The sequence below is a fragment of the Schistocerca serialis genome, chromosome 5 (genome assembly GCF_023864345.2).
Source record: "Schistocerca serialis cubense isolate TAMUIC-IGC-003099 chromosome 5, iqSchSeri2.2, whole genome shotgun sequence".
In the NCBI taxonomy this organism is placed as follows: domain Eukaryota; kingdom Metazoa; phylum Arthropoda; class Insecta; order Orthoptera; family Acrididae; genus Schistocerca; species Schistocerca serialis.
Genome location: NC_064642.1, coordinates 687,576,807 through 687,604,754, shown reverse-complemented (window position 1 = coordinate 687,604,754; position 27,948 = coordinate 687,576,807).

Sequence of the window (27,948 nt, the reverse complement as noted above, 5' to 3'; positions counted from 1 at the left end):
TGGACACAGACCGCCAGCCACCCTCGCTACGTCGAAAGGCCGCGTGACGCATTCCCGAAAGCCTGTCCTCCCTCTATCCTGTCGCATCGCGAAAACTCATCGATTCACTCTGGACGTGACGTCAAAACGTTTTCCACAATGCATTTCAAATCGCGCTATTCGCGCAGACCGTCATCGGAACGGAACGGGACGTCAGCGACAAGGTACAGTCGATGCAGGTGAACACCTAGATTCAGTCTACCTACATATCCGACAGACATTCGACATTGTGCCACGTTGTCGACTAGTAACCAACATACTGTCATATGAGTATTTGCACATATACATAAATGGAACGAGAAAAATTTGAAAAATAGAACTCAGTATGTTATACTGAAGTGACGTCGGATGTCCTCCAAGGAAACGTAATACGACCTCTTACGTTCTCAATACACATAAACGATTTCTCAGTCAGTTCTTTCTTTGCGGGGTGGAGGACAACTTCTTTCACGGTGGCCGCCGAGTGAGAGACACCGTTGTCACCCTTTCACAGAAATCTGTTGCATAACGATCGGATTTACGACTCCAGTTTTATGGCACCATTCGACAAGATTGTTAATACGATAATAGCGTATGGGGCTTGAAGATGGCAACGAGTTGCCGAAACTGGTAGCATTTGAGCTATAAAATAAAATAAACCAAAACATACGGCTGTTGGTAAAGTTTTTTGAATCAAGAAATACGTACCAGCCGATGTCCCCCAGGCCATAATGGACGTTGGTATTCTAGTTGCTGTGTGCTTATTTAACGAATTTCACTTTTTATTTGTAATCCGCTGTTGGTCTTTGAGTTTACGTATTGTCATTTTGTCATTTGGCGATAGTGAGTGGAGCTGTGGATGCTAGAAAATGGAGTGCCAAATGGGGAAATCGGAACATTTCCGACGTATTTCGCTCTTTGAGTTGAGTATGGAAGTGACAGCAGCGGATGCAGCCAGAAACATTTACGTCCTGTATGGGGAGAATGCCATTGGACAGAGCACGGCAAGAAAATGGTTTCTCGTTTCAAGGAGCATCGTTTTCAGGTTACTGACTTTTCACGCTCAGGAAGACTCTCCAGGTTTGATTGAGATCGTTTAAACGCATTAATCCACAATGCTCCAAGTTAGTGTACTCGAGAACTGGCAAATGGGGTGAACTGTGATCATTCCACCATCGTGCGACATTTTTATGCAGTGGGGAAGGTTCAGAAATCGGGTATGTGGGTACTGCACGCTCTAGGCCAAAACCACAAAAATCAGCCGGTGGCTATATGCGCATCTCTGCTTGATCGTCATCAATTAGCTCGTGAAAAACAGCGACCATTCGTATTCTGTATCTTTGCTGGTGACGAAAAGGAAAAGAAAGGAATGGTTGAGCCCAAACAAAGCAGCAACTCGCAGTACAAAGGCTAGCGCGCATCCACGAAAGATAATGTTATGCATCTGGAGGAACAGGGACAATGTGGTGTACGCGAATTGCTTCCCGAAGTGTGACTATCACTGCCTTCATTTACTGTCAACAACTGAGACGTCTTTCAGACGAAATCCAAGAGCAACGACCGGGAAGACTGCGTGAAGTGATGCTACCGGAGCTGGTTTGGGAAGTAATTCCCCACCCATGTTATTCACCTGATCTTGCGCCCTCAGAACTTCCTTTGCGGATAAAATCGCTGTGAACATGGCCCGAAAGGTTCTTCGCCTCAAAACGACTTGACTTCTACAGCCGCGGAATCTAAAAGTTGGCCTCGCGTTGGCAGACTCTTGCAGGTAGTGAAGCAGAATGTATTACTGATGACCAAAGTCTCTGTTACGTGTATCTGTTGTGTTTATTGAACGTACGGAAAAACGCTACGAACTAATGCACTAGCCCAATGTTTACTCCTCAAAAATACTTATTTAAGAAACATTAGAGTTCAGTTTGATTTTTTTTTGTTTTTGTTTTTTATAATTACTGTAATGTCTGTGCTTTTTTACACAAGTGAATGTTTGGTGTTCCTATTGTTCTTCTTTTTAAAAAGTACTCGTGTTATTTGACACCTCCACAGTAGCAAAGTAGAGTGAAATTTTGCGTGACATACACATTGAAAATTCTATTCACGTTTTCTCAATAGAATAAATTTCGGTAAACCAAGGCAGCTATTAGCTTCAGTAGTGTCTATTCTCGCCATAAAACTGTGATTAAACGTTTCTAAATCGTTTTTCCCAACACAGTTTGTATTGTTTGCCAGTTAAATAGACGCGATCTAGACCTAAATCTTCCGAGCTATAAACGTTTAAAAACCTAACCAAACAATATTAGTTAGGCGAATTCTCTAAAACGAAATAGTAGTCATTCATTCTTCTGTCATTATATCTCTAAAACAACGATAACTGCACAGAACACTCTTATTGTCGTTTTTGTTTACAAATAGCAAATCTCGCTTCCTTGACAAGCTTAATACATTCTTTAAATTTAAACTGAATTTTTCTTTCGATATTGATCTTGAGCGAGGAAGGAGGGAGCTATTATAGAGTAGAGAGGAGAGGGATTTATTGCCAGTTTTGTAGGAAATATTTTCACTGGGGAGGGGGGGGGGGTGTAATGAGGTAAATTTTGGGGGAAACAGAAGAGGTTCTCTCCTGGGGCCTCTGAGTATGCAGTAGGGCTATTTTGACTGAGAAAGGGAAAGGGAAATATGTGCCCTTCAGGCACAGTAGGAGGAAAGAAGGAAGAAATTGATCATGATCAAACGAGATAGGAGGGAGCAGGGTTGTTGGGAACTGACTATTGGTAGGAAAATAGGGAGAAAGAGAACGCGATCTGATAGTTTTATTATCAAGTTTCAGTTACTGCCAGAGTTAAATGCAGAAGACTCTCAGACAGGACTAGGTGCAGGAATAGTGCAGCACACTCCAATCAACGTCTGGAAGCCTAGGAATGCAAAGTGTTTGGAAGAAATAATTGCTGCTGCTAGGCAGTAGCCATGGGCGAAGTGCAGGGCCTCAGCTACAGTTACAGCGTACTAGACCACCAGCATTCTCAAGCTAAATGCAGTGCTAAGTCAAGAGACAGAGGACTTAGTATCATTATGTAAGGATTTTTTTAAAAGAGGGCCAAGTAGTAATAGTGGTTAGAATGTCGACTTGCTTCAGACCTCAGCATCCAACATCGCTATGTCCTCTGGTTCCGGCTCTTGCGGAGGAATGGGCTGCCACATCGCCACAAACATTCAGACAGCTGACTGAAAGTGTTCCCAGCAGAGTTCAAAACGTCATAAAGGCTAAGGGTGGACACAGCCACTAATATGGTCCGGATACTTTTGATGAGATACTGTGTGTTTGCCCCCCACTTTCCATTATCGCTTTTCGAGAACATTAGAGTGCGCCACTTTAGCTTCTGACTTCCAATGTCGAATCAAGCTCTTCTACAGACCTCTTCAAGCGTGTTTATCACTCCTTAGCACACTGCAGACCTCTACGAGTGTCTTACTACTCCTTAGCACCCATATAACAAAGGCTTTGCACACGTGTCGAAGAAAGCAGAACAATAAGACGAAGGGTCTCGAGCTACGGTTGCGCGCGTTTGATATATGATCAAAAACACGCAGACAGAGTCTCAGAACAAAATAGGGGGTGAGTATGTAATGATGTCGCAAACTTTCAGGGATGACAGAAAAGAGTAAATGTATCAATTTGAGGTAACAGAAACTAGTCTGGAAGCGACGTAGTCCGAAAGTTATAGGGGAAAACCGTTCTTGACAGTAGATCACACGAACGGTGTTGTTGATGCTACGCTTGTATGATAAGCAACTTTTGCAGGTGGTAGTATGGACTAAAGAAAATATGTCTAGTAAACTTGGGCTCTAAATTACTTATCTTAAGAACCATGAGCAGTTGTTCAACTACACTATTGTGAAACACATCTCTTCTACTGAAGAGCTATGAGCACCTATTAATCTTCGCTACTGCGAAACACATCTCTTCTAGTGAAGTGCCCGTAGCTCTTAAGATGTGCATTTTATAGCGCACATTTACCTCAGGCTGATACATTTCCCCTTCTCCACCAACACTGAAAGTTTTTAAGATCATCACGGAATCTCTCTACATATTGTTATCAAGGGCGCAACGCCGTCCAGTGTGACCTGCATCCCTGCCTTAGCGCTCACCACAGACTGGACACAAGGGAGAGCGATGACCATTATATAAAAAAAAATCCGAAAATGAGGCAAAGAGTAATTAATTCCTTACAAAACAAATTAGACAAACTAGAAAAAATTGATAGCCTACAACAATAATGAATGATAAAGAGCTAAAGAAGAGCATGGTTAAATTATTAACTAATGTAGGACAATATGGAGACATTTCGGTATATCCTTACATACATTGATAACAAAATTGAAGCATCCAGAACCGCAGATGGGGGGGGAGAGCAAACGAAATGAAACTTCAGCGGTTGAGAGGATATGTAATGTTATTTCATTCATTACAAAATCGAGTCAAATTTACAACACTGCCACTGGGACAGAGACGACTTTGACCTCTTCCCACACATGTTCTATGGGGGATAGATCTGGTCATCATGCTGGCCACAGGAGTACCTTAATCGCGCCGGCTGCTGTGCCGAGCGGTTCTAGGCGCTTCAGTCCGGAACTGCGCTGCTGCTACGATCGCAGGTTCGAATCCTGCCTCGGGCAATGGACGTGTGTGATGTCCTTAGGTTAGTTAGGTTTAAGTAGTTTCTAAGTCTAGGGGACTGATGACCTCAGATGTTAAGTCCCATAGTGCTTAGAGCCATTTGAACCATTTTGAGCCTTAATCGCGCAGACAGTTCGTAGACATGTGCTATGTGTAAACGAGCATTGTCCTGTTGAAAAATGCCTCGTCAATACTTTCGCATGGGAGGTAACACCTGAGGACGCACCTTTTTGCTGTAAGACTTCCCTTAATCATACCGACCGTGACCTACAGCCGTGGAAGATCGCTCCCCACTCTTCTACACCCGCCGACGATAGTCGTCCGTGTTATTTGAGAACTGTAATGAACACAATGCGATGCTATTCACAAGCAGTTCATGCTTCCCGGTCACGGCACCACTCCAGAGGCAACCCTTCCTGTTGTGGTGTCAACTCCAGCCTACGCATACAACGGTAATTCCCTAGTCCGGCTGCTGCTTATCTCTGGCCAATGTCGTAGGATGACACGGGCTGTTGCAGTGAGTCCATCACTGGCTTTCAGATGACAGGCGTAGATGTGGACGGGTTACGATATTTCTTGGTGCACAGTTTCACGATCCTCCCTTGTAGTGAAACTTCCTGGCAGATTAAAACTGTGTGCCCGACCGAGAGTCGAACTCGGGACGTTTGCCTTTCGCGGGCAAGTGCTCTATCATCTGAGCTACCGAAGCACGACTCACGCCCGGTACTCACAGCTTTACTTCTGCCAGTACCTCGTCTCCTACCTTCCAAACTTTACAGAAGCTCTCCTGCAAGGTCTACAAATGCTTAATCTAGCTTCTAAGATAAGTCGTAGGGTCAGTATTGCCTCACGTGTTCTAAAATTTCTACGGAATCCAAACTGATCTTCCCCGAGGTCGGCTTGTACTAGTTTTTCCATTCGTCTGTAAAGAATTCGCGTTAGTATTTTGCAGCCGTGACTTATTAAACTGATAGTTCGCTAATTTTCACATCTGTCAACACCTGCTTTCTTTGGGATTGGAATTACTGTATTCTTCTTGAAGTCTGAGGGTATTTCGCCTGTCTCATATATCTTGCTCACCAGATGGTAGAGTTTTGTCAGGACTGGCTCTCCCAAGGCTCTCTCCCAAGGCTGTCAGTAGTTCTAATGGAATGTTGTCTACTCCCGCGGCCTTGTTTCCACTCAGGTCTTTCAGTGCTCTGTCAAACTCTTCACGCAGTATCATATCTTCCATTTCATCTTCATCTACATCCTCTTCCATTTCCATAATATTGTCCTCAACTACATCGCCCTTGTATAGCCCCTCTATATACTCCTTCCACCTTTCTGCTTTCCCTTCTTTGCTTAGAACTGGGTTTCCATCTGAGCTCTTGATATTCATACAAGTGGTTCTCTTTTCTCCAAAGGTTTCTTTAATTTTCCTGTAGGCAGTATCTATCTTACCCCTGGTGAGACAAGCCTCTACATCCTTACATTTGTCCTCTAGCCATCCCTGCTTAGCCATTTTGCACTTCCTGTCGATCTCATTTTTGAGACGTTTGTATTCCTTTTTGCCTGCTTCATTTACTGCATTTTTATATTTTCTCCTTTCATCAGTTAAGTTCAATATTTCTTCTGTTACCCAAGGACTTCTAGCAGCCCTCGTCTTTTTACCTACTTTATCCTCTGTTGCCTTTATGCCTTTATGCATTCGTATACAGTTATGCCGACTGTTATTCTAGTTGGTAAATTGGGCGGAAAGTTATTTATTGTGCTGCGGGAAATGGAGGTGTTTTGCCCCTACGATTTTTTCTTGTGTACGTGATTCTGCAAGTCCAATAGTGAATACTTACGTCATAACAAGCAGAGTAGGAAAATGGGCGTAACTTAAATAGTACTATTGTATAAGCACTGCCTTTGGCCAATAGCGCATCAAAATAACTTGCTTTTTCTTGATTCCTGGGCTGGTATAAAAATCATACTCCTTTATGCAAACTATCCCTACTGAAAAGTGTGTCACATTGGTATTCAGATTACCTGGAACCACTGTACAAATTCAGCCTCTGGATGTTTGTTTTTTCCGTGCCTATCAAATATTTTATGGTACTACCTGCATATACGTCGTAAAAGATAGCCAGTTTCACGATACGTTCCACTACAGACTACTTCGCATTCAGTTGTATGCCGTCACATTCAAATCAGTTCGATCACCCCGCTACGCCAATATGATTATATATGCATTCCTTTTATAGTGGATTCTTAGCTTAACCTCCTGCACGGTTTGCAACTTCCAAGGAGTTCGCCTTAGATCACTCTGGTGCACCATTTTTCATTGCATTTTCACGGTGCAAGTTAAGGGTTTGTGTTGAACTTTTCTTGAATGTAGGCGGTGTCCATTTTGTGAAATGTGGTACGTACATTCCGTAGAAGGTTGATCTCTGCACCTCCCGGACACTCACTTTCTGTCGCCCTCCTGATGAACATGGTGAGTCATTAGCAGTGAATAATTTCTCTGTCATAATTGTTAACATATTAGTTTCAAATGAGCCTTACTAAAGATTAACATTCGACCTCGCACTCAAGGGGTTCCTTGTTATATTCACTGTTCAGTCTCGACATTCCCGTATCTACTGCAATCCCAATTGACGGATACGTTGGGCCAACATGGGAACACATAGAGGTCGTCAGCTGCAGAGTCCCATTTTTAACAATCAGCGCTGAACTTTGTATTCCGAAATACTCGTGAATCCTCGAGCATTATACTCTGTCGTCAAATCTGCCACTGATGGTCTCAAGTCATGCTTAACAGATTGTCAAAGTCGCTTACCTATTTCTGTGGATTTCCTCATTTCTGGCACGTACTGTCGCGAGAATTATTGCCCACTGGTTTGTGCTGTGCCCGCATATTTTTCTTACCGCTTCATGTACCCTCTACGCCACCAGGGGGTGTTCAATCTCGCGGTGGGTGGTGGCCATAACGTTTTGGCTCTCCAGCGTAGATTTATTGACAGATAACAAAAATTATTAGCAGCTGCGTGAATACCTCGTCTCATAAACGTCACAATCGCTTACTGTCATTCGTAAAACGGAGTCTTTTTAGTATCAATAATTTATAATGAAATCGGGTGCTTAATAGGATTCAACCCTTCGACAGTTGCCGACCGAATTTTGGAAATTTGTTGTGATTAGTAGACAACATGCCAGTGCCTTTGTCGGATCTGGGATTAGGTGACCTTATTCGGGCGTCTGTATCTGACCAAACTGCCGGATATGTACAGTTCCAAAAGACAACCACGCTTACTCCTGCTGCTCCTCTTGCGGTGTTTATAAAAGTATGATGGCAAGTCAAAAAAAATAGAATCCTATCAAAACGCGATCATCCACCATGACTGCGGCCGCGCGGAGTGGCCGCGTGGTTTGAGGCGCGTTGTCACGGGCTGTGCAGCCCCTCCCGCCGGAGGTTCGAGTCCTCCCTCGGGTATGTGTGTGTGTGTGTGTGTGTGTGTGTGTGTGTGTGTGTGTGTGTGTGTGTGTGTGTGTGTGTGTTGTTCTTAGCCTAAGTTAGTTTGATTAAGTACTGTGTAACCCTCGGGACCGATGACCTCAGCAGTTTGGTGCCTTAGGAATTCACACACAGACACACACATACACACACACACACACACACACACACACACACACACACACACACACACACACCATCACCATGGCTGCAGATGTATTACCTATTCCCCAAGGGTAGCAATTGAGCATTATGCTCTTCTGCCAGTATTTTTTTCTTTCGCCGTTCTCAAAATGAATAAATGAACCACTTTATTATCTCTGTATATCGCAGATGTCATCAAGTGAGTGCCATTTACACGTTTTTGCAGACAATTTTTCAGCTTGTGAATAGAGAGAAAACTATTAATGTGTATAGTGATTGTATCAAAGCTCTACCCACACGTAACAAAGCTATTCATTTTATAAGCGGAGACCATTTGGAAAGCAGTTTGTATTCATTGTACCGAGTCAGTTAAATATTAGTGCAACATTCGTGTTTTCATTTGGTTCACATTATAACGCAGAAGTTTCCTTTCCAGCGATACAAAATAAATTCGGATACACGAAGTATTCGCCATTAGCTTATCAACTACCTGGTGACTTTTATTTTCGCAAGACTTAACATATTTTCGTTGCTCTTAATCTGCAGTGATATAGAATCAGACTTAGATTCCGAAGTTATGAAGGACTGACTTCATTATTTCCAATTTCTGGATTCTACATTCAAATGAATTTCGTCAGTACCACTCCGATTGCAGTATGTGGTAACATTACGTAGCACCTGTCTGTGCAATTAATTGATTTATATTTTTTAAATAATCTAAGAATGATTCGACGATTCAGTAGGAAACTTACACAACTCGGCTGTGCCTAGGATATTTATTACAGAATCATTTCAGAGCAACATCATCCGCCGTCTTAACACCTAATTAAACCTTACTTCTTTTGTTAATAAATTGAACTTTTTCTTTTGTCTAAAATATTGATTACTCCATTACACGATTCTTTGTTGGCACAGCTTCAACATTTGTTTCCTATATTCATTCAGATTAGTATTCTTTTCACTGTCCCCTGCACTTTTCAGCGGGCGTCTGATCATTAAGCCGCAGAGCATCATAAAACCAAAATCCATTCATCCAAGTTTTCTTTGGACCATTATGATACCTCTCATTTTGAAGAATACAGCACCAAACGAAGCCTGTTAGTAACCAATTCATTGTTGTGACAGCCAGTAACATGCCAAACTTGTGTTTGCTGATTTTTATAAACGACTTCAACCGTGTCAAAGAAACGTAATAAAGAAAATTTAATCCTCGTTTCGTAAATCTTACATATTGTACGTCTCGTTGCGTTCATATTATTCTCGTTGCAGCCGTATAACCTAAACACCAGGACTTCTAAAGCATAAAATATTCCGGAGATCTCGATTAGGACTGACATTTAGGGAGATCCCGTGATGATGTTACAAACTTTCAGGGATGATGGAGAAAGGTAAATGCATCAGCCTGAAGTAAGGAACACTCCTCTGGAAACGGCCGAGTCGAAAGTTATAAGCAAAAGTCGTTCTCATAGCTTTGCAGCGGTGTACGTGCACTGGTACTGTTGTTGCTACGATTGTAGGGAAGGCAACTCTCAGAGATGGTAGTATGGCCCAAAACAAGGGAAAAAAGTCTATTATACATTGGCTCTAAAATGCGCCGTAAGAGCTATGGGTACTTTTTAATTAACGTCGAAGGATGTGTTTCACACTAGCGAAAATGAACAAGTTCTCGTAACCATTAAGGTACGAATTTTAAAGCCCATATTTACTGGCCATGTTTGTCTTGTTTTAGTCCATACTACCACCACTGAATATTGCCTATTGTACAATCGTTGTAGTAACAGCACAAGTGGATGTATTCCACTGTCAAGGTAACAGAATAGTTTTCGCTTATAACTTCCCATTCAGTCGTTTCCGGGCCAGGGACCCCTACCTCAAATTGATATACACCCTTCTCCATCATCCCTGATAGTATGTAACATTATCACGGTATCATCCCGTATATAAATCGTGAAAGCATGAGACACAGGACTGGCGGATTGCGCCTGCAAAGAAATGAATATGTTTCCCGCTTAACGTTTCCGTTGTGGACGTAGCCTACTCGCATGGTGGCAGGGAAAAGCAGAGCCTACGGTTCTTCGACGTATACTGATGTAAAGCAAAGGCAACCAATAACATTCCAATTTACCTTTATTTCTGAATACTCAATACATTCTGCATCATTGTAAACTGGTGCAACATTTGCCACCTCCCTATCCTTATATGAATATACGTAACCTAAGATAGCGAAGCATGGCACGACCGTTCAATTCACTAGAATTTATATCATTCTAGGTGAACGTGGGCAACAGCTGACGTGTTAATAAAGGCGTGCATTCTTCTTTCCTATGATAGTTTAGAAATGTTCGCCTCGAACTAGTTAGGGCAACAGTTAAATGAACAAAATGACGCCTAAAACGTAATTAATTATGGTTAATTCACTTCTAACACATTCATTTATCTATATGTTTTTGAAGCTACTACATTGAATACCTAACAAAGAGCACAAACAGAGAAATGATGGCACTTTCCTTTTAAATAAAATTTTATTTAAATACGTAAATACAACTCTTGACATTTGAGAGGATCGTCCAGAATCCAGGAAGTTTCTTGTCAGAATTTCGAAATATCCCACGTCCACAAACAGGTTTCAAGCGTATACCGTTGCTGCACAACGGACATGTTAACGACGTCTGCTTGTCGGCCCTTCTTAGACGTTCTGGAAAGTCGGAGTCAGTGCTCTGCCCACGTCGCGGCCTGTCACATTCATTAGCCGCGTCATCGTTTCTTGTACTGATTTGTATACGTCCTTTCTACCAGAGTGCTCTATACTCACCCTATTGTATGATGTACTACGTATTGTTACTGCCCTTTCGTGATACACCGAGTAGTTTTCGTAAATGACCACACGTTTGTCGCAGGATTCTAGAAAACGTCACGGAATTTTGAGTGTTACTCAGTCTACTTCTTTGCGCCACGGCCCTTCCTTCCATTGGTAGGTAAATCACACGTTCCTGGTTTGCTTCACTCAGTCACCCGCAAGATTTTCAGAGTTATTCAAGAACTCGTGATTGAGTATCGTGAAGGTTCAGTTTGGTGAACTTAACCAACTCGACCATCAGAATGCGACATTAATTCTCCTCTGCTATTTGTATCATCGAACATTATAGGCCGGCCGGAGTGGCCGAGCGTTTCTAGGCGCTACAGTCTGGAACCACGCGACCGCTGCTACGGTCGCAGGTTCCAATCCTGCCTCGGGCATGGATGTGTGTGATGTCCTTAGGTTAGTTAGGTTTAAGTAGTTCTAAATTCTAGGGGACTGATGACCTCAGAAGTTATGAACATTATAGCTTATTCTCGAAGTTTTTCATGGATTTTTCGAGTTTTCCTAGGAATGTTTCGGTGAGGCTTACTGACACATGCACACCTTTTTACTTGACGCAAATTCCGTGGTTTGAGTGCGTGTAACAGGCTGTGTCATTACTATTGTGGTTGTTGCTGTTGTTGTTGATGATGATGGTGGTGGTGATGGTGGTAGCGGCGATGTTGGTAGAAGAAGAACGATTTACTCCTGTGGTACAACACACACGTCGCTTTCAGTCTTGCTGTCCCAAATCGATGGTCGAATTACTATCAACACACTAATAAATACTGCAAAATGGTTTGGTATTTAACACAGCACATTTGCGGAAAGTCTGTCGCTCAGAAACGTCACGCCACGGCCCTTCCTTCCATTGGTAGGTAAATCCTGGCAATGAAAACTCCATCCAGCACCAGTGTTCGTGCCAGCTACGAAAAATCATGAGTCACCTCGGCTGTGGAGGCACGTAAGATGTAATGGCTGAAATACCATCATTTCTAATTAACTAAGCCTACTAAGAGAGCAACAGCAAATCCTGATATTATATTTCCATTTTTCTCAGTATTTTGACCACTGGAACAATATCATTTGTAGTTTCAAGTTCATGAGATAACTGATCTTAGTTTTATTGCGAATCCTCCATTTCTTTCCTAATACTGACTGTTTCGTGGTCATTGCTTAAGAATCAAGAAGTAGTCTTCTTAATTGTTTCATCATACTTTTACCTCCTTCTTTTGGTTCTGCTATTGCTAGAGCCAGATTTCGATTTGTCAGCTGAGTGGCCACTAGTACGTACTGCAGTTCTCCTGTTCTGCTCTTCCTAGTCTGCAGAGCTTGGTAACAAGATAAGAAGACAGCGTCGTTCCTTTAGAACCTGCGACCGAGCTCGTTGCATATTAATTGTACGTCAATAGTGGCGACCTACGCTTTCTGCTCCGACGTATCCTTTATCTACTCTGTTCCCTCTGCGGCGCAGTTCTTTTCTCATTACACATTCCGGCTCCTTAGTCAAAGCGGCTGTTTGATAAAGAGAGAGAGAGAGAGAGTTCTCGTTAAGTCGTGTGTCTCGGTGCCGCAGCCGCCGTGGCTAACCGGTGCTGCGTCGCCGCACCCCGCAGACACCCATTATGTATATCCGGACCCCGGGGGAACAGCTCTACCTGCGCTCCGTCGATACCGTATCTTTGCGACGTTTTATTGACGCTTCTTGTGCTGTCACTGCTACCTAGTATATTTCAGTGTTACGGCGTACTTTGCGTCTACAAATTCCTCAGTCTCTCGTAGTCTTTATTTCACATTTTTATGGAAGTTCGTATGTCGCCCATCTAACAGGGATGATTAGATCGCACACAGATTGAAATACTGCAGTGGTCTCCCTTTCTAAGATAGAAAATTGTTTAATGGTGCTGATAACTTAAGATTCTTTCTACGGAACATACTTGTCTTCTCACTTCTGTTTTATTCGCTACCAGACATTAACTCCGACGCGTTGGCCACGAGTCCCTGTGAAGTCCATCTTAGTATAAAATGGTTGACGAACTTCGGTTGTTCAGTGTAAAATCTGTATTATGAATGTAATTTATTTATTCGACCAGTTTCGGCGTTCCACTACGCCATCTTCAGGTCCTCTGACCAGGATGTAGGACTTTATGTGCAGTCGAAATAGGCGCTAGTATTAAGTAACTAGTAAACGTACACTTATGGTTTCAACAACACGTTCCCTTCATTCATCAAATGAGTCGAGTTGTTCAAAACCAGAAGTCTAATCTTTGGAAGATTTTATCGGACATGAAATATTAATGTGTAAAAATGTTGCAAAACTCTTTTCATTTCATCACAAGAGGATACAAATTTGAATTTATCCATCAGATCAACCATTTTGTCAAAGAATCTGTCAACTTCTCGCTGCAAACTAGTGGACTCAGCTGTCCTCAGCATTAAGTCAATCTGTCTTTTTATAAAATCTTAGTAACGTCTTCAACCGTCATTCTGTCTTTTTATATAATCTTAGTAACGTCTGCAACCGTTGTCATGTTTGTGTTATTGAGCCGGTGCTTAATTTTCATTTGCTTTGCAGATTTGTACTTTACATTTAAGAAAACCTCTTTATTCAGAGACACATGCAGTCTTTTTTACGAGGGTTGCCCAGAAAGTAATGCACCGCATTTTATTCTCAGCCGGAAACGATGCTACGATTGCGAAACGTTACGTTTGTATTATTTGAAGTCTCCTGAGTGAGCGCGCCAAGTTTCCGTCACTTCCGACGGATGGCGTAGCTGCAGGACAGATTCCAAATGGCGTCTGTAGGTGTCGTCGTTACAAGGAACGTGCCGTCATTGAATTTCTCACTTTAGAGAAAGGAACAGTGTGAAAAATATTCACAAACGCTTTTGCAAAGTCTATGGAGTGTCTGCTGTCAACAGAAGTACAGTTAGTCGCTGGGCACGGAGGGTGAGGTCATCAGAAGGCGGTTCGACAGAGCTCCACGATTTACAGTGATCGGCGAGACTATCCACGGCTCACACACCTGGCAGCCCTGACCTAGCCCACTCGGACTTACACTTGCTTGGACCATGAAAGGATACCATTCGTGGAAGACATTTTGAGGCCGACGAGGAAGTGATTGGCTGGTTCAAATGGCTCTGAGCACTAAGCGACTTAACTTCTGAGGTCATCAGTCGCCTAGAACTTAGAACTAATGAAACCTAACTAACCTAAGGACATCACACACATTCATGCCCGAGGCAGGATTCGAACCTGCGACCGTAGCGGTCGCTCGGTTCCAGACTGTAGCGCCTAGAACCGCACGGCCACTCCGACCGGCAGGAAGTGATTCACGGAGTGAAGAACTGGCTCCGCCACCTGGACAAGAATTGGTACCGACAGGGATACATGCCCTTGTTTTGCGCTGGAGGAATGCCATAGAACGGCATGGAGATTAATTGGAAAAATAGGGTGTGTGGATAAAACACCATTTTTCGTGTGATTAATACTCATTATGTTCAACAAAGAATTGTTGAAGAAAATAATGCAGAACATTACTTTCTGGACAACCCTGAAAAATTTTTAATATTGTCGTACAATACTGTTTGGTGTTCATTACTGGATGTTCTTGGAAGAAAACTTATTATCTAAAACATGTTCAGACTCTCTTCTCTCTTTTCACGTAGAGCATTAACCTCATCACCAAGTGTACTTCTTGGAACTGAATAATTCTCACTCTCCTCTCTAACGGTAATTTCAAAAAGTCTGACTTTTTCTATGATTTTTCATTTTATTTTCATCCCATTTATGTCTTGAACTCTCTATTTCTGCCTTTTAAAGAAAAAATTGTAAACACTTACTTTTTTATGGTAACTGTTTTGTCCGTAACAAGCTGAAGTTGCTCAGTCCATACAAACCGACGCACCAGTGTGGTAACTTAACATGTCTCGTATTGTTACGCTAGCCATTCTCACAGCCTATTATATAAGGAACTCGCTGATAACTGGCCTTGCCCTGGTGTGTGTGCATTCCAACTCTCTTAACCCATCTGCCCCTTCCCTATCTCTCTCTGTTCTTCTCCTCTGTTTCTTCTCTGTCCATCTCCCTCTTCTCGGCCCACATCCTCTACCCCCCAACCCCCATTGTCTATCTACTCCTATCCCTCTCTCTGTCCATCTGGTACTCTCCTCTCTCTGTCCATTTCCTCCTCCTCTTCTTTCTGTCCATCTCCTTCTCCCCTCTCTCAGTCTCCTCGCCCCCCCTCCCCCCTCACTCGTCCCATATCCTCTTCCCTTTCTCTGTTTATTTCGTACTCTCTGCCTCTCTGCTCGTCTCCTTCTCTATACTGTCTCAGTCCATATCCTCCTTCCTCCTCTCCCTGCCCAATGCCTCTCTGTACCTTCCTCTTTCCATCTCGTCTTCCCCCTGTATCTGTCCATCCCCTCCCCTTTCTCTGTCCATTTCTTCCTCCCGCTGTTTCTGTCCATCTCCTTCTCCCTTATACTTGTGCCCATGTCCTCCTTCTCCCTCCCTCTCCGTCCATGTCTTCCTCCACCTCTCCGTCTGTCTAGCTCTTCTATGCCTATTTCTCTCCCCACATTATCACCCCACAGTATTTCTTTCTAGATAGTAAGTAATATTAGTATCACGCTTGGTTGAAATCGATCCAGGACTTTAGGAGGAGCTTTTTACCCGCGGCTTTGACAGAATATGCATATTTCACATATATTTACCGTGCTCCATACATAACCTTAACGAATTTAGTTCTGCAGTTCTGATTCCAGGCAGCTCGATCTCTGTGTCATGTTTCCCGAACAATGTGTCATATAATGATAATTTTTCAAGTAATTCCAGTGCTATATTTTTATATTGCCTGCGAATGGTGTCGCGAATAAACTGAGTACTAAAGACGTAATAAATTAAAGCGTCGTGCATGACGCGTTATTTCACGCCTGTCATTGTTTATGACGTCATATTTCCTGAACTCTATGTCGTACAGTGGTACAAATTTGCCGGCACAGTTTGTGGTATATGTGGACAAATGGTGCAAATGGCGCTGAGCACTATGGAACTTACCTTCCGAGGTCATCAGTCCCCTAGAACTTTGAACTACTTAAACCTAACTAACCTAAGGACATCACAAACATCCATGCCCGAGGCAGGATTCGAACCTGCGACCATAGCGATCGCGCGGTTCCAGACTGTAGCCTAGAACCGCTCGGCCACCCCGGTCGGCTATATGTGGACACTGTATGCAAAATACACAATGTGATCAAAAGTATCCGGACACCTGGCATACGTTCAATCAGGTGCTAGAATGTTTCTTGGAAAATGGCAGCCCATTCTTCACGGAGTGCTGCACTGAGGAGAGGTATCGATGTCGGTCGGTGAGGCCTGGCCCGCAGTCGGCGTTCCAAAACAACTCAAAGGCGTCGTATAGGATTCAGGCAAGGACTCTGTGCAGGCCAGTCCATTACGGGGATGTTATTGTCGTGTAACCACTCCGCCACAGACCGTGCATTATGAACAGGTGCTCGATCGTGTTGAAAGATGCAATCGCCATCCCCGAAGTGCTCTTCAACTGTGGGAAGCAAGAAGGTGCTTAAAGCATCAATGTAGGCCTGTGCTGTGATAGTGGCACGCAAAACAACAAGGGGTGAAAGCCCCCTCCATGAAAAACACGACCACACCGTAACACCACCGCCTCCGAATTTTACTGTTGACACTACACACGCTGGCAGGCGGGAATTCGCCATACCCAAACCTTGCCATCGGATCGCCACATTGTGTACCGTGATCTGCCACCCCCCATAACGGTTTTCCACTGTTCAATCGTCCAAAGTTTACGCTCCTTACACCAAGTGAGGCGTCGTTTGGCATTTACCAGAGTGATATGTGGCTTATAAGCAGCCTGTCATAGTACTTGCAGTGGATCCTGATTCAGTTTGGAACTCCTGTGTGGTAGTCTGGATGGATGTCTGCGTATTACACATTACAACCCTCTTCAACTGTCGGCGGTCTCTGCCAGTCAACAGACGAGGTCGACCTGTACGCTTTTTTGCTGTACGTGTCCCTTCACGTTTCCACTTCACTATCACATCGGAAACAGTGGAGTTAGGGATGTTGAGGAGTGTCGAACTCTCGCGTACAGACGTATGACACAAGCGGCACCCAATCACCTGACCGCGTTCGAAGTCCGTGAGTTCCGCGGAGCGCCCCATTCTGCTCTCTCACGATGTCTAATATGTTCTGTGGTCGATGATTTGGAGTGCCTGGCAGTAGGTGGCAGCACAATGCACCTAATATGAAAAACGTATGTTTTTGAGTGTGTCCGGATACTTCTGATCACATAGTGTATATTGCGAACAAATTTAGTAGTAACTAAATAGTTCATTAAAGCGTCGTGCCTGACTCGGCAGTTTCATGGCGTGTACAGCGAAAATGTAGTAAGCGATAACCTTTTCCCCTTTGATCATTGTGTGGGGGGTCTCAGCGAGAAAAATTTTCTCAAAGGTTTGAAATTATAAATTATGTAACATTCGTTCCCAGTCACTAAGTACGCTTCTTATCAAATAGTGGATGCATAAGTCTGGTTATTTTCGCGCGGTGAGATCCCATTGTTGATGGCGTCATATCTTTTGAACTATCTGTCGTAGTCTTTTTTTTGGCTAGTAACCTTCGCGGAGGTAGGGAAAACAACTTACTAAAGTTTCATGGCAATCGGATGAATGATTTAGGAACGGACAGACGATAAACATACAAACAAACATTCCTTTTTTATATAGGTAATAACAGTTGTATCTTAAGATACAGTAAAAATATGATACTTCTTACTTACAAACATAACACAACACTTCAAAGTTAAGTTCCTGCACCGAAGAACCTACTAGTAACAGAAAAACTGTTGCCACTGCGAAACGCACTGTAATTTGATTTTGAATTCCTCGAGCGGTCTTGTTCCTTGATAGTTCATTCTGCATAGAAAGGTGCTACCACTGGCGGTAGAGTTTAGAAACAACTATTGTCCGAAACAGTCCTCTGTCAGATACTACCTGGCCTTCCCCATAGTCTTGAGTGCAGTCCAAATATGTCAACTTGGCAGGTTATACCGCACACTTAACAATGTCTGCGCAGGCGAGACTATGCTCTATTGATAAATACGTAATATAAGAATACTCTAGTACAAGTTATGGCAAGTTTTGCCATTCAAAAAATTCCATATCAGGGTATGATTCGGTGTCTTGTCATTTATGATTTTCACTCAACAATCTAATTGTTGAAAAAAGAATTTTAACAGCCGTAGGTGCGCTAATACGAGAGTCTGAAAGTGTGTTTACTATCATTTTCTTACCTTGTATCAGTTGTTCAGAGCATACAGTTTATGAGCGTATATTCGTATTTGAAGAATTATGCTGATTTTTTTTTTCTCTCTTCTCTCCATCTACTTCTACGTGGGCCTATTGCAAGCCACTGTATATTGCAGTGTGCACGGTACTTCTTTCTCATGCAGAATGTAGGCCTAAACCCCGAACACGTCGCAATAGGTTTTATCTTTGAATGTAGACTTGTCTGCTGTATATTACCGATGAAAAGCTCTCGGGATATGCAGGCAGGTGGCAGTGTCGAGATACCGTGACGTTTCGACAATCGCCATACTCATCATCTTCTGGAGCCAAAAGATGATTATCATATTCCCAGTACCTCAGCACTGCCACACAGCTGGAGACCCGGCAGCTTCTCATCTCCTTTTTTCTTATTCTTACGCTCCTTGCGCGAAATACGCCGTGGAATCAGTAGAATGGTTTGCAGTCTGTTTCGGATATTGATTCTTTAAACTTTTGCAACTGAATTTCTCGAAATGTGGTCTTTCTTTCAAAGAATTCTGTGCGAGATTCCTGGGCATTTCCTTAATTCTCTCGTACTGACGGAACCGGCAATTTAAAAGTCCAGTAGCACTTCCGAATCCCCTCCTTTAATTCAAACCTTTGAGGACGCCCTATCTTCGAGTAGTAACAAGGAATACATACCTCTAGTCCTCTGAAGATTGTGCTTTGCAGATGCAAAACTCGTCTTCAGAATATATCCAATATATCGACGTCACCCTGTTGCTCTCACAGCAAATGATTTTGTTTGTTTTTAGTCCCACTTCATATCACTTCGTACTGTCAGTCGTCAAAGCTGAATCGGCCTCATCGAGTCCGGCGATATGTCACTAACGCCGCACTCAGAATCTACTGGGTATTTTATTCTGTGATCAGTTTAATAGCACAGTTGTCGATTCGTTTCTTGCTTATTATCTAATCGTACCAGCTGTCGGATAGGTACCACACTCTAGAGAATTTTTTATTTTATATTCGTCGGTAAATTTTATTACTTTTTTAAATAATATTAAATGGCTGATAATAAGACGACAAGTAGTGCACATTTTTATTATGTTATTTATTTCTCTATTAAATTCGAGACTTTTCCAACAGAATCTTGTGGTGTTAAGTGAACAAGTGTTCTAGGACATCAGCACAACGTAATGTATGTCTTATATTTGTGGTATATCGTGTTTGACATGCTGATGTTCCTTGTTTTATTGTAAAACGATTTGCCAGTTTGTAAAGATCATGAACTTATGTAAATGTGTTACTAGATTCGATGATGACAGCACAGATTTGTCGAAACCGGTAATCAATAAAAAGATTTACAAGCGATCTTGGCGTACCTGATATTGCAGAATAATGTAATATCTTAATTTTTTCTGTTGAGAAAATTGTTTGGCAGAGTACTTAGAAATACAACCAGGATTACGTATGGTGCTATGTAAGATTACGTTCACGTGAGTTTCGGTTTGGTTTATCTGACGTAATGTGATGTAGTTTGTGGAGGACATGCTGTCCTTTTTTTAAATCGACCTCTAGAACTCAGCGGGTAAAATGAGAGAGTGGCTATAGGTGGCACGCTGGTGGTGTGGTGCTGCTACAGCGGACGCGGCTGCATTGGCGACCGCTGGGGCGGACGGACGGGACTTGAGGCGCTTTGTGGGCGAGGTTCTTGTGAAGTGCCGCCTCAGTGCGCCCGCAGGCTGCTCGGCTGAACGTGCGCATGTTCGGTGGGCCGTGGCCAGGGGACACCGGCGCGGAAGCCGCCATTCATTTGCCCTGCTGTTCGGGGTCACACCACCCGCGCTAGATTAAGCACCATCCGAAACCACCGCCACCGCGTGCCAGTATCGCCTTATACCTTCGATTCCTTACGTGTATATACCGGAGCTATCATTTTCAGTGAATCTACGTATGCAACAAGGTTTCTCAGTTTATAAATCGTTTTCGAAAATTGGAGCTAGTTTCGGCAGTCTGGGTGTGAATGCCTTCACGATCAAGGGCTTTACTATTATCTTGCTTTATGCATTTATTTTCCGTACTTACGAGTACAGGCCTATTATTTTATGTAAATAATTCTGATGATCGTTCTCTAGAACTGTACATAACTATTAATTTTTTTCACGTAAGTTTCAATCTATATGGTCGTGCACGTTTGTTATTAACCATTTGTCGTTACTAGCCCATCGCCTTCACCTGGATTCATTGGAATATTAGCTACTGCCCACATGGTAATAATCAAACATTCTATATAACTTACGTTTTGCGTGTCAGTGTTGCTGCAGACGTAAGCATAGATATATACACTATATGATCAAAAGTATCCGGACACATCCAAAAACATACGTTTTTCATATTAGGTGCGTTGTGCTGCTAGCTACTGCCAGGTACTCCATATCACCGACCTCAGTACTCATTAGACATCGTGAGAGAGCAGAATGGGGCGCCCCGTGGAACTCACGGACTTCGAACGTGGTCAGGTAATTGGGTGTCACTTGTGCCATACGTCTGTACGCGAGATTTTCACACTCCTCAACATCCCTAGATCCACTGTTTCCGATGTGATAGTGAAGTGGAAACGTGAAGGGACACGTACAGCACAAAAGCGTACAGGCCGACCTCGTCTTTTGACTGGCAGAGACCACCGACAGTTGAAGAGGGTCATGATGTGTAATAGGCAGACATCTATCCAGACTATCACCCACGAATTTCGAACCGCATCAGGATCCACTGCAACTACTACGACAGTTAGGGGGGAGGTGAGAAAACTTGGATTTCGTGGTCGAGTTGTTGCTCATATGCCACACATCACGCCGGTAAATGCCAAACGACGCCTTGCTTGGTGTAAGGAACAGTGGGCGATTGAACAGTTGGAAAAATGTTGTGTGGAGTGACGAATCACGGCACACAATGTGGCGATCCGATGGCAGGGTGTGAGTATGGCGAATACCCGGTGAATGTCATATGCCAGTGCGTGTGGTGCCAACAGTAAAATTCGGAGACTATGGTTTTATGGTGTGGTCGTGTTTCTCATGGGGTGGGCTTGCACCACTTGTTTTGTGTGAAACTATCACACCATAGGCCTACATTGATGTTTTAAGCACCTTCTTGCTTCCCACTGTTGAAGAGCAATTCGGGGATGACGAGTGCATCTTTCGGCACGATCGAGCACCTGTTCATAATGCACGGCTTGTGGCGGAGTGGTTACACGACAATAACGTCCTGTTATGGACTGGCCTGCACAGAGACCTCACCTGCATCCTATAGAACGCATTTGGGCTATTTTGGAACGCCGACTTGGTGCCAGGCCTCACCGACCGACATCGGTACCTGTACCCAGTGCAGCACGCCGTGAAGAATGTGCTGCCGTTCCCCAAGAAACCTTCTAGTACCTGATTGAATGTATGCCTGCGAGAGTGAAAGCTGTCATCAAGGCTAAGGGTTAGCCAATACCATACTGAATTCCAACATTACCGATGGAGGGCGCCACGAACTTGTAAGTCATTTTCAGCCAGGTTTTCGGATACTTTTGATCACATAGTGTAAGTTCTTTCTCATCGGTCTTGGCTGTGTATTTCCAAATTGTAGCGGGTGTCGCTCATCGATACACCAAGTCTAACAGCACGTATATAGTTGTTAATCCCCATAATCCGATGAAAAAACAGTATGACGACTTTTGAGAATAATCCTTCGGTTTTGCCTGATTAAGGGTTATTCGTGATTTATTTTACTTTCATATAGGCAAGTGAAGCGCTGACCATGCTACAGTTTTAATATACCAAATTAAAGAAAATTTATTTGTTTGAAAAAAGCTTATTGGCTATATTACTTGTTTAACGTAAAATCCGCCAAATATGTTCGTGTCAAGTTTGCAGCTATGGGAGTCTTAGTAGAGAAGCAAAACATAATTTTCTCCTAAGCCAAAGTATTATATCACACGAGGACGGCCGAGTAGCACTCAGCCGACAACTCCTGGATTTTAAACCAATTGACGAGACTGGAAGCTCGAGAAAATTTTATGAGTTTACATCGCCGTGTGAAACCATGTGTTCGTACATTTCGTACCATTACTTTTAATGATGAAATACGGCGGAAACGACTGACTTTCTGCTACACGAATAAACATGCACATTTGTTTATTTCACTCGTGTACATCCTCCGGGTGAATTTCTGTAGCAGTTTAGGCATTTCTTACTTTTGAAACCAGGTAACTATAGCAGGAACATATCCCTCCGCTAAGGAACAAAAGAAAAATACAGTAATCACGTGTCACATTCCTATCGCGCACTCTACGTATCTCTCATTGCAACAACGATTAGCTTTAGGCACACGTACCATGATTTGTTAATTTATTGAACATATGATAATAAATAGGCTCTTGGTGTTTTACTATCACAGTTGCATCAAGAAAAGCTGGTGAGCCGAATAAACAATTTTATTTGTTTTGTTACTGCAGAGCGAGGGCGGGATGTCCTCTTCTAAATGATACCCAATCACTTCACACTACAAATCCTAACACTGGGTAAAGGTGCTCAGAAACACACACAAATGTAGTTTTCCACACAGCTACTTGCAACCCTATTTTCACATTCATTATTGAACAAAATCTCGATTCTGACCTCTATATGTTTTTCAGAGAATTCGAAATCTATTTTATACCTTTGATAACATTAGTCTACATGTCCTGGAGCTACCGTGGTCCATCACTATATCTCGGACGACTGATTCCTCCGTATTTTACGATACCAGTTTAAATATTCCCTAAGCTACAAATCTTTACTAATTCGTTCTAGCCCGTGAAACTCTTGACTATAACCTATATTTTGAATCTACGTTGTAAAAAGATAACGCGTATATTGGAACACACTACGCTCCTGTTATCAACATGCGATAAGCTTTTAAGGCAGTAAATTACGATATATATCTGATCTTTTCGATTAGGTGTGTTGAAAAGATAATTTCGAAGTTTCGTCAGTTGATAGTAGTAATTGTCTGGCTGTGTGGTCAATGATCGTAATTCTTTGTTTATCGAGATAGTGAAGCAACTGTAGGTATTTCATAGAACAATGTGCGTTTATGGAATTCGACACCCCTGAAAATAGTGATATCCAAAACTTATCGCATGTTATTTACTCAAAGATCTAGTAATGAGGGTATCTCAGCTGTGTCAGAACTCTTCTCCTTCACATTTTACACGTTTCACTCGCTTTTTTTCGGACGAAATTTGTATTTAGTATTATCGAAATAATATCATTACTTTCAACTATTATTGAATGCTATGAAAAAAGTATACAGTTCCATTAAGTACCTAAAAAATACTCACTCCCTCTGTTTACAATAAATTGACTAAAACATTGTGTCAATATTTCCAGTATATCCGGAAATAAGTGCGATTAGCAGTTTAGATTGCTCACAGTGTAGGCCTATTCAACTATCCAGAACATGTGCTCTTCAGAGCTTTCAAGTTCCGCCCAAACACTGTCATGAAAAAATAGAATATGACATTTACAAATCAGTCTTTCAGACAAAATTAACAATTAAATAGATTGGAAAATGCAGCAAAACTCTATTTCCTTTTCATATTATCAGTTGTCGGAAACCTGTTCCGATATCTACAATATTTCGTAAATTATGTGAAGAGAGCAGTTGTGACCTTGGAGGACACCCCTGGTTTCCTACGAAAATGTATGTATCTATGGAACCTAAATGAGTGTTTTCGGTGAAAAACTACCTACTTATGAACGATGCTGTCATTCTACAGTTGGAAAAAAATAACTGCACAGAGGAACAGAAGGTTAATATTTTATAAGATGTGACATGAAACTGTAACTAATATACAAATGTTTAGATAGTTTCGCAACGAATTACTAGCGTCTGATGTTTCGTCTGTACAATGGTACATTTCCGTTCCGAGCGTTCCAGGTCTGATTGTGCTTACGATTGTGTTTTGCTTTACGTTTTCATAATCTGGAGCAGCACTACACTTAAAAATGCGGCTGTAAATCCAGTTGGTATACCAAGGGTCTGCGATTCGGTAGACGGTGTGACGTTGTACCGATTCGAAGAAGTAAATCTCATCTCGGTACCGGCCAGCGAGCGGGTTACAGTGGTTCAAACACGGTACGCGCAGTCGGACCTACTCTGGCGTAAAGGAAAGCTCACATGTGCAGTTAGGAAATGAAATGTTACATCCTACTAGTTGGCTAAGTAACACTGAAGGTCGGAGGAAGGCAAGGGTGTACCACCTCCAGTAGGACCACGCCCAGTAAAGTACTTACGGGTTCGAACCAACCGTCGAGTTGATGGCAGCTTTACTTTTAGGAAACATGAGCGAGGGTGTTAGTGTGTTAAAACAGCAGCGTAACCTAGGCGAAATACAACTGTACGTTCAACCGCAGCACGCCGTGTCGTCTGCACTCCTCTGTGACAAATTCGGTAGAAAAGCATTTGCCTCCCTTGTGACTCTCACTGGTGCAGCGATCATTTTCCCCACGGTGAGTAGAATTACATAACCCAGTGTGTCTGAAACCTCACACGTAGGCGAGCACAACTGCTGCAGCCAATTACGGGATGGCACCCGCATTCGCGTTCCACTTTTTCGTCTCTTTGTCCTTTGCGCTCCGTGTGCATTCTGGCTTTCCTGGGCAAATGTGATAGAAGATTTTATCGCGCCCGTGGCTCTGCGCTTGCACGAATCGCAGCAGTTTTAGATAACGAGCGCGGACTGTTATTTGCACAGTCGTGCGGCGGCGCTGTAACTCTAGGCGGAGCCCCCTCTGCTCTCCGATCGGTAGCCGCGGCGGCTGGCCAGCCGGCCAAAGGGCGCTTTGTGCGCGGAGAGGGCCGGCAAAGGGTCGCGGCCCAGCCGGGGCCCGTCCGCGCTTTGAAACCGAGCTCGCTCGCCGCTCTGTCCGTGTCCGACGCCTCGTGCTTGGCCCGAGCTATACAGTTACCAATTACGATCAAGGCGCGGCAAAACTTCTCGTCCTGTCGCTGCACTTTCATTAAAATTTCATTAATGAAGAAGCGCGGGGCTGTTTCCAGATATCTGCCTAATGACGTATTATGGACTCCCAGCGCTGCGCAGTGAGAGGCTGCGCTGGAGTAATATGCAGTATCAGCCTTTTTTTTGGCCGTACCTTTTTCATATTGCGTCCACCTATCGCTCTCTAGCGCTTGTCAAAACAAACGAATCTTCTTTGAGACTGTATTTTAGTTAGGCGTTTATTCCCTCGCTGTGTGATCCGTCCAAAGCATAAAGATTGACATTTTGAATATCTCTTATAAAGCAGTCATGTTAAGGGAACATACTTTGGACGTCTGCCATACTCAATTGAGCAGTAATTGAGGAGTGGTTATGCTACCATACTGTATCTTCATCTTTCATAAGCTGTACCCAACAAAACGTCATTATACTCTCGTTCATTTAAATAAAAAGAACTGAAAGTGCACACCGTCATTCATACAGTCATCCTGTGTGCTTTCCTTTGGATTTTGAGAGCTTCAGTAACGCGTATGTCCTCCGTGAGCGTTTATCAACGGCCGACACCTAAACGGTATGCTCTGCATACGTTCATGGAGGTCACCTCCTGGCATCCGTTTCCATTCTTCAATGAGAGCGCTCCTTGGAGAGCCTATGGTGGAACAAGACGACCACGATCACATCTGTGAAGCACGTCCTATACATGTTCGATGGGGTTTAGTTCGGGACTTACTGCGGGCTATTCCATTAATTCAATGTCCTGGCTTCGCAAGACATCCCTGGTGACGCCCGTCACAAGGGCCTTGGCATTATCGTGCAAAAGTAGGCATTCAGGGCCACCACCGTATGCACCAGCCACTACGTGGTCCAACAGGATCTGTACGATGTACTGCCTGGAGGTAAGGCGACACTGCACAAGGACAAGATCCGTACCGCTGTTAACAATGATGCCTCCCTACACCATCACAGTACCTTAGACGAATCTGTCGATTTCCTGGACAACATTTGGCAGGTACCGCGCTCACCAAGGCGTCTCCACACACGTACATGGTTATCAGTTCGTGTCAGAGGAAATCGGGACTGTAGTAATTGTAATATTAAGTGTGTAAAAACACGTTTTGCCAGTAGCGAAATTACCAGTTGGCATCGGAACGGCAGAACTGAAGGCGAGCTGCGGGATGTTGTGTCACCGTACAAGACGTCTGAGTCGTAAGGTCCCTTCTCGTAATTGTTCCTTACAGTCTGATCCGACATAGCGGCTCCAGTGGCCCTTCTGAGATCGTCTTGCAGTACTCTGCGTGCAGCGGTACGACGCCACAATACAGAGATGGCCAGATATTCGTCTTAACCTGGAGCTGTAATGCATCGGTAAGTTTTTCAAACTTGCCTTGTGTACTGCCCTTTCTCCCTGTAGTGTGTCCACAACCTGTGAATGTTGGAATGGACAGACTGGCATCTGCAGCTACATGGCATCTGCAGCTACACGACGGGAAGTCCATTCTTCTTGGATCAAACACACTGCCCTTGCAACTTGCAACAAGACGTCACGTTTTATGCGCTTGGTTGAATCACTAGATAACACGGGGACACATATGCTCTCTTTCTTCTTAGGGATCACCTGATACTATAATGTATAACACAGCTGATAGAAGGTGAATAACTTTAGTTACTGCATACGTTGAAAGCAAGTATCTCAGGCTATGCTGTAAGACCAAAGGTACCGCCTCTATCAAAATTGATTTAACATTCCGGAAGTTAATACAGGTGTTCCCCTTCCCCCCCAAGGGGGGGGGGGGGAGGGGTGGAGGAAGGGGATGTATAATTTTGTTACTTTCTACATCTACGTCTACATCCATACTCTGCAAGCCACCTGACGGTGTGTGGCGGAGGGTACCTTGAGTACCTCTATCGGTTCTCCCTTCTATTTCAGTCTCGTATTGTTTGACTTTGTGTCAGTATCTAGGACATGAGTCCCTAAAAAAGACCTAGCACGCTTTCCGTATTTGGCTGTGGTCGTTGTGACATCCAATTTGTTTTCCAGACAATGTGTTCGATAAATCGATCATATTTTACCAGTACACGCCCATAAATAAAAACTGCCAGTTACATACGTGAGACGTTCACGTTGTCAACACTTTTGTATCACATTCATTCGATTATCTTGCAAGACAGAGCCACAATGCCCTCTCTTGCATCTAACTAGGCAGTCTTCACAGTGATTACGAAGAGTCGTTATGAATGGTTTTACTGCCAGTATGGAGTACAGTACTTAGAAATATTTATGGCGTAATTATTTTTAATAGTAATAGTTATTACAGAAAAAAACACAGTTTATCTTTGTTTGTGAAAAGTAGAATAATAAAGATATATGACAGGCAAGTATATGTAGACTCGACTGTGGCAGCAGTGGACATGAGAGAAATCATAGGAGGGGAAAGGGGGTGGAACATGATAAAATAT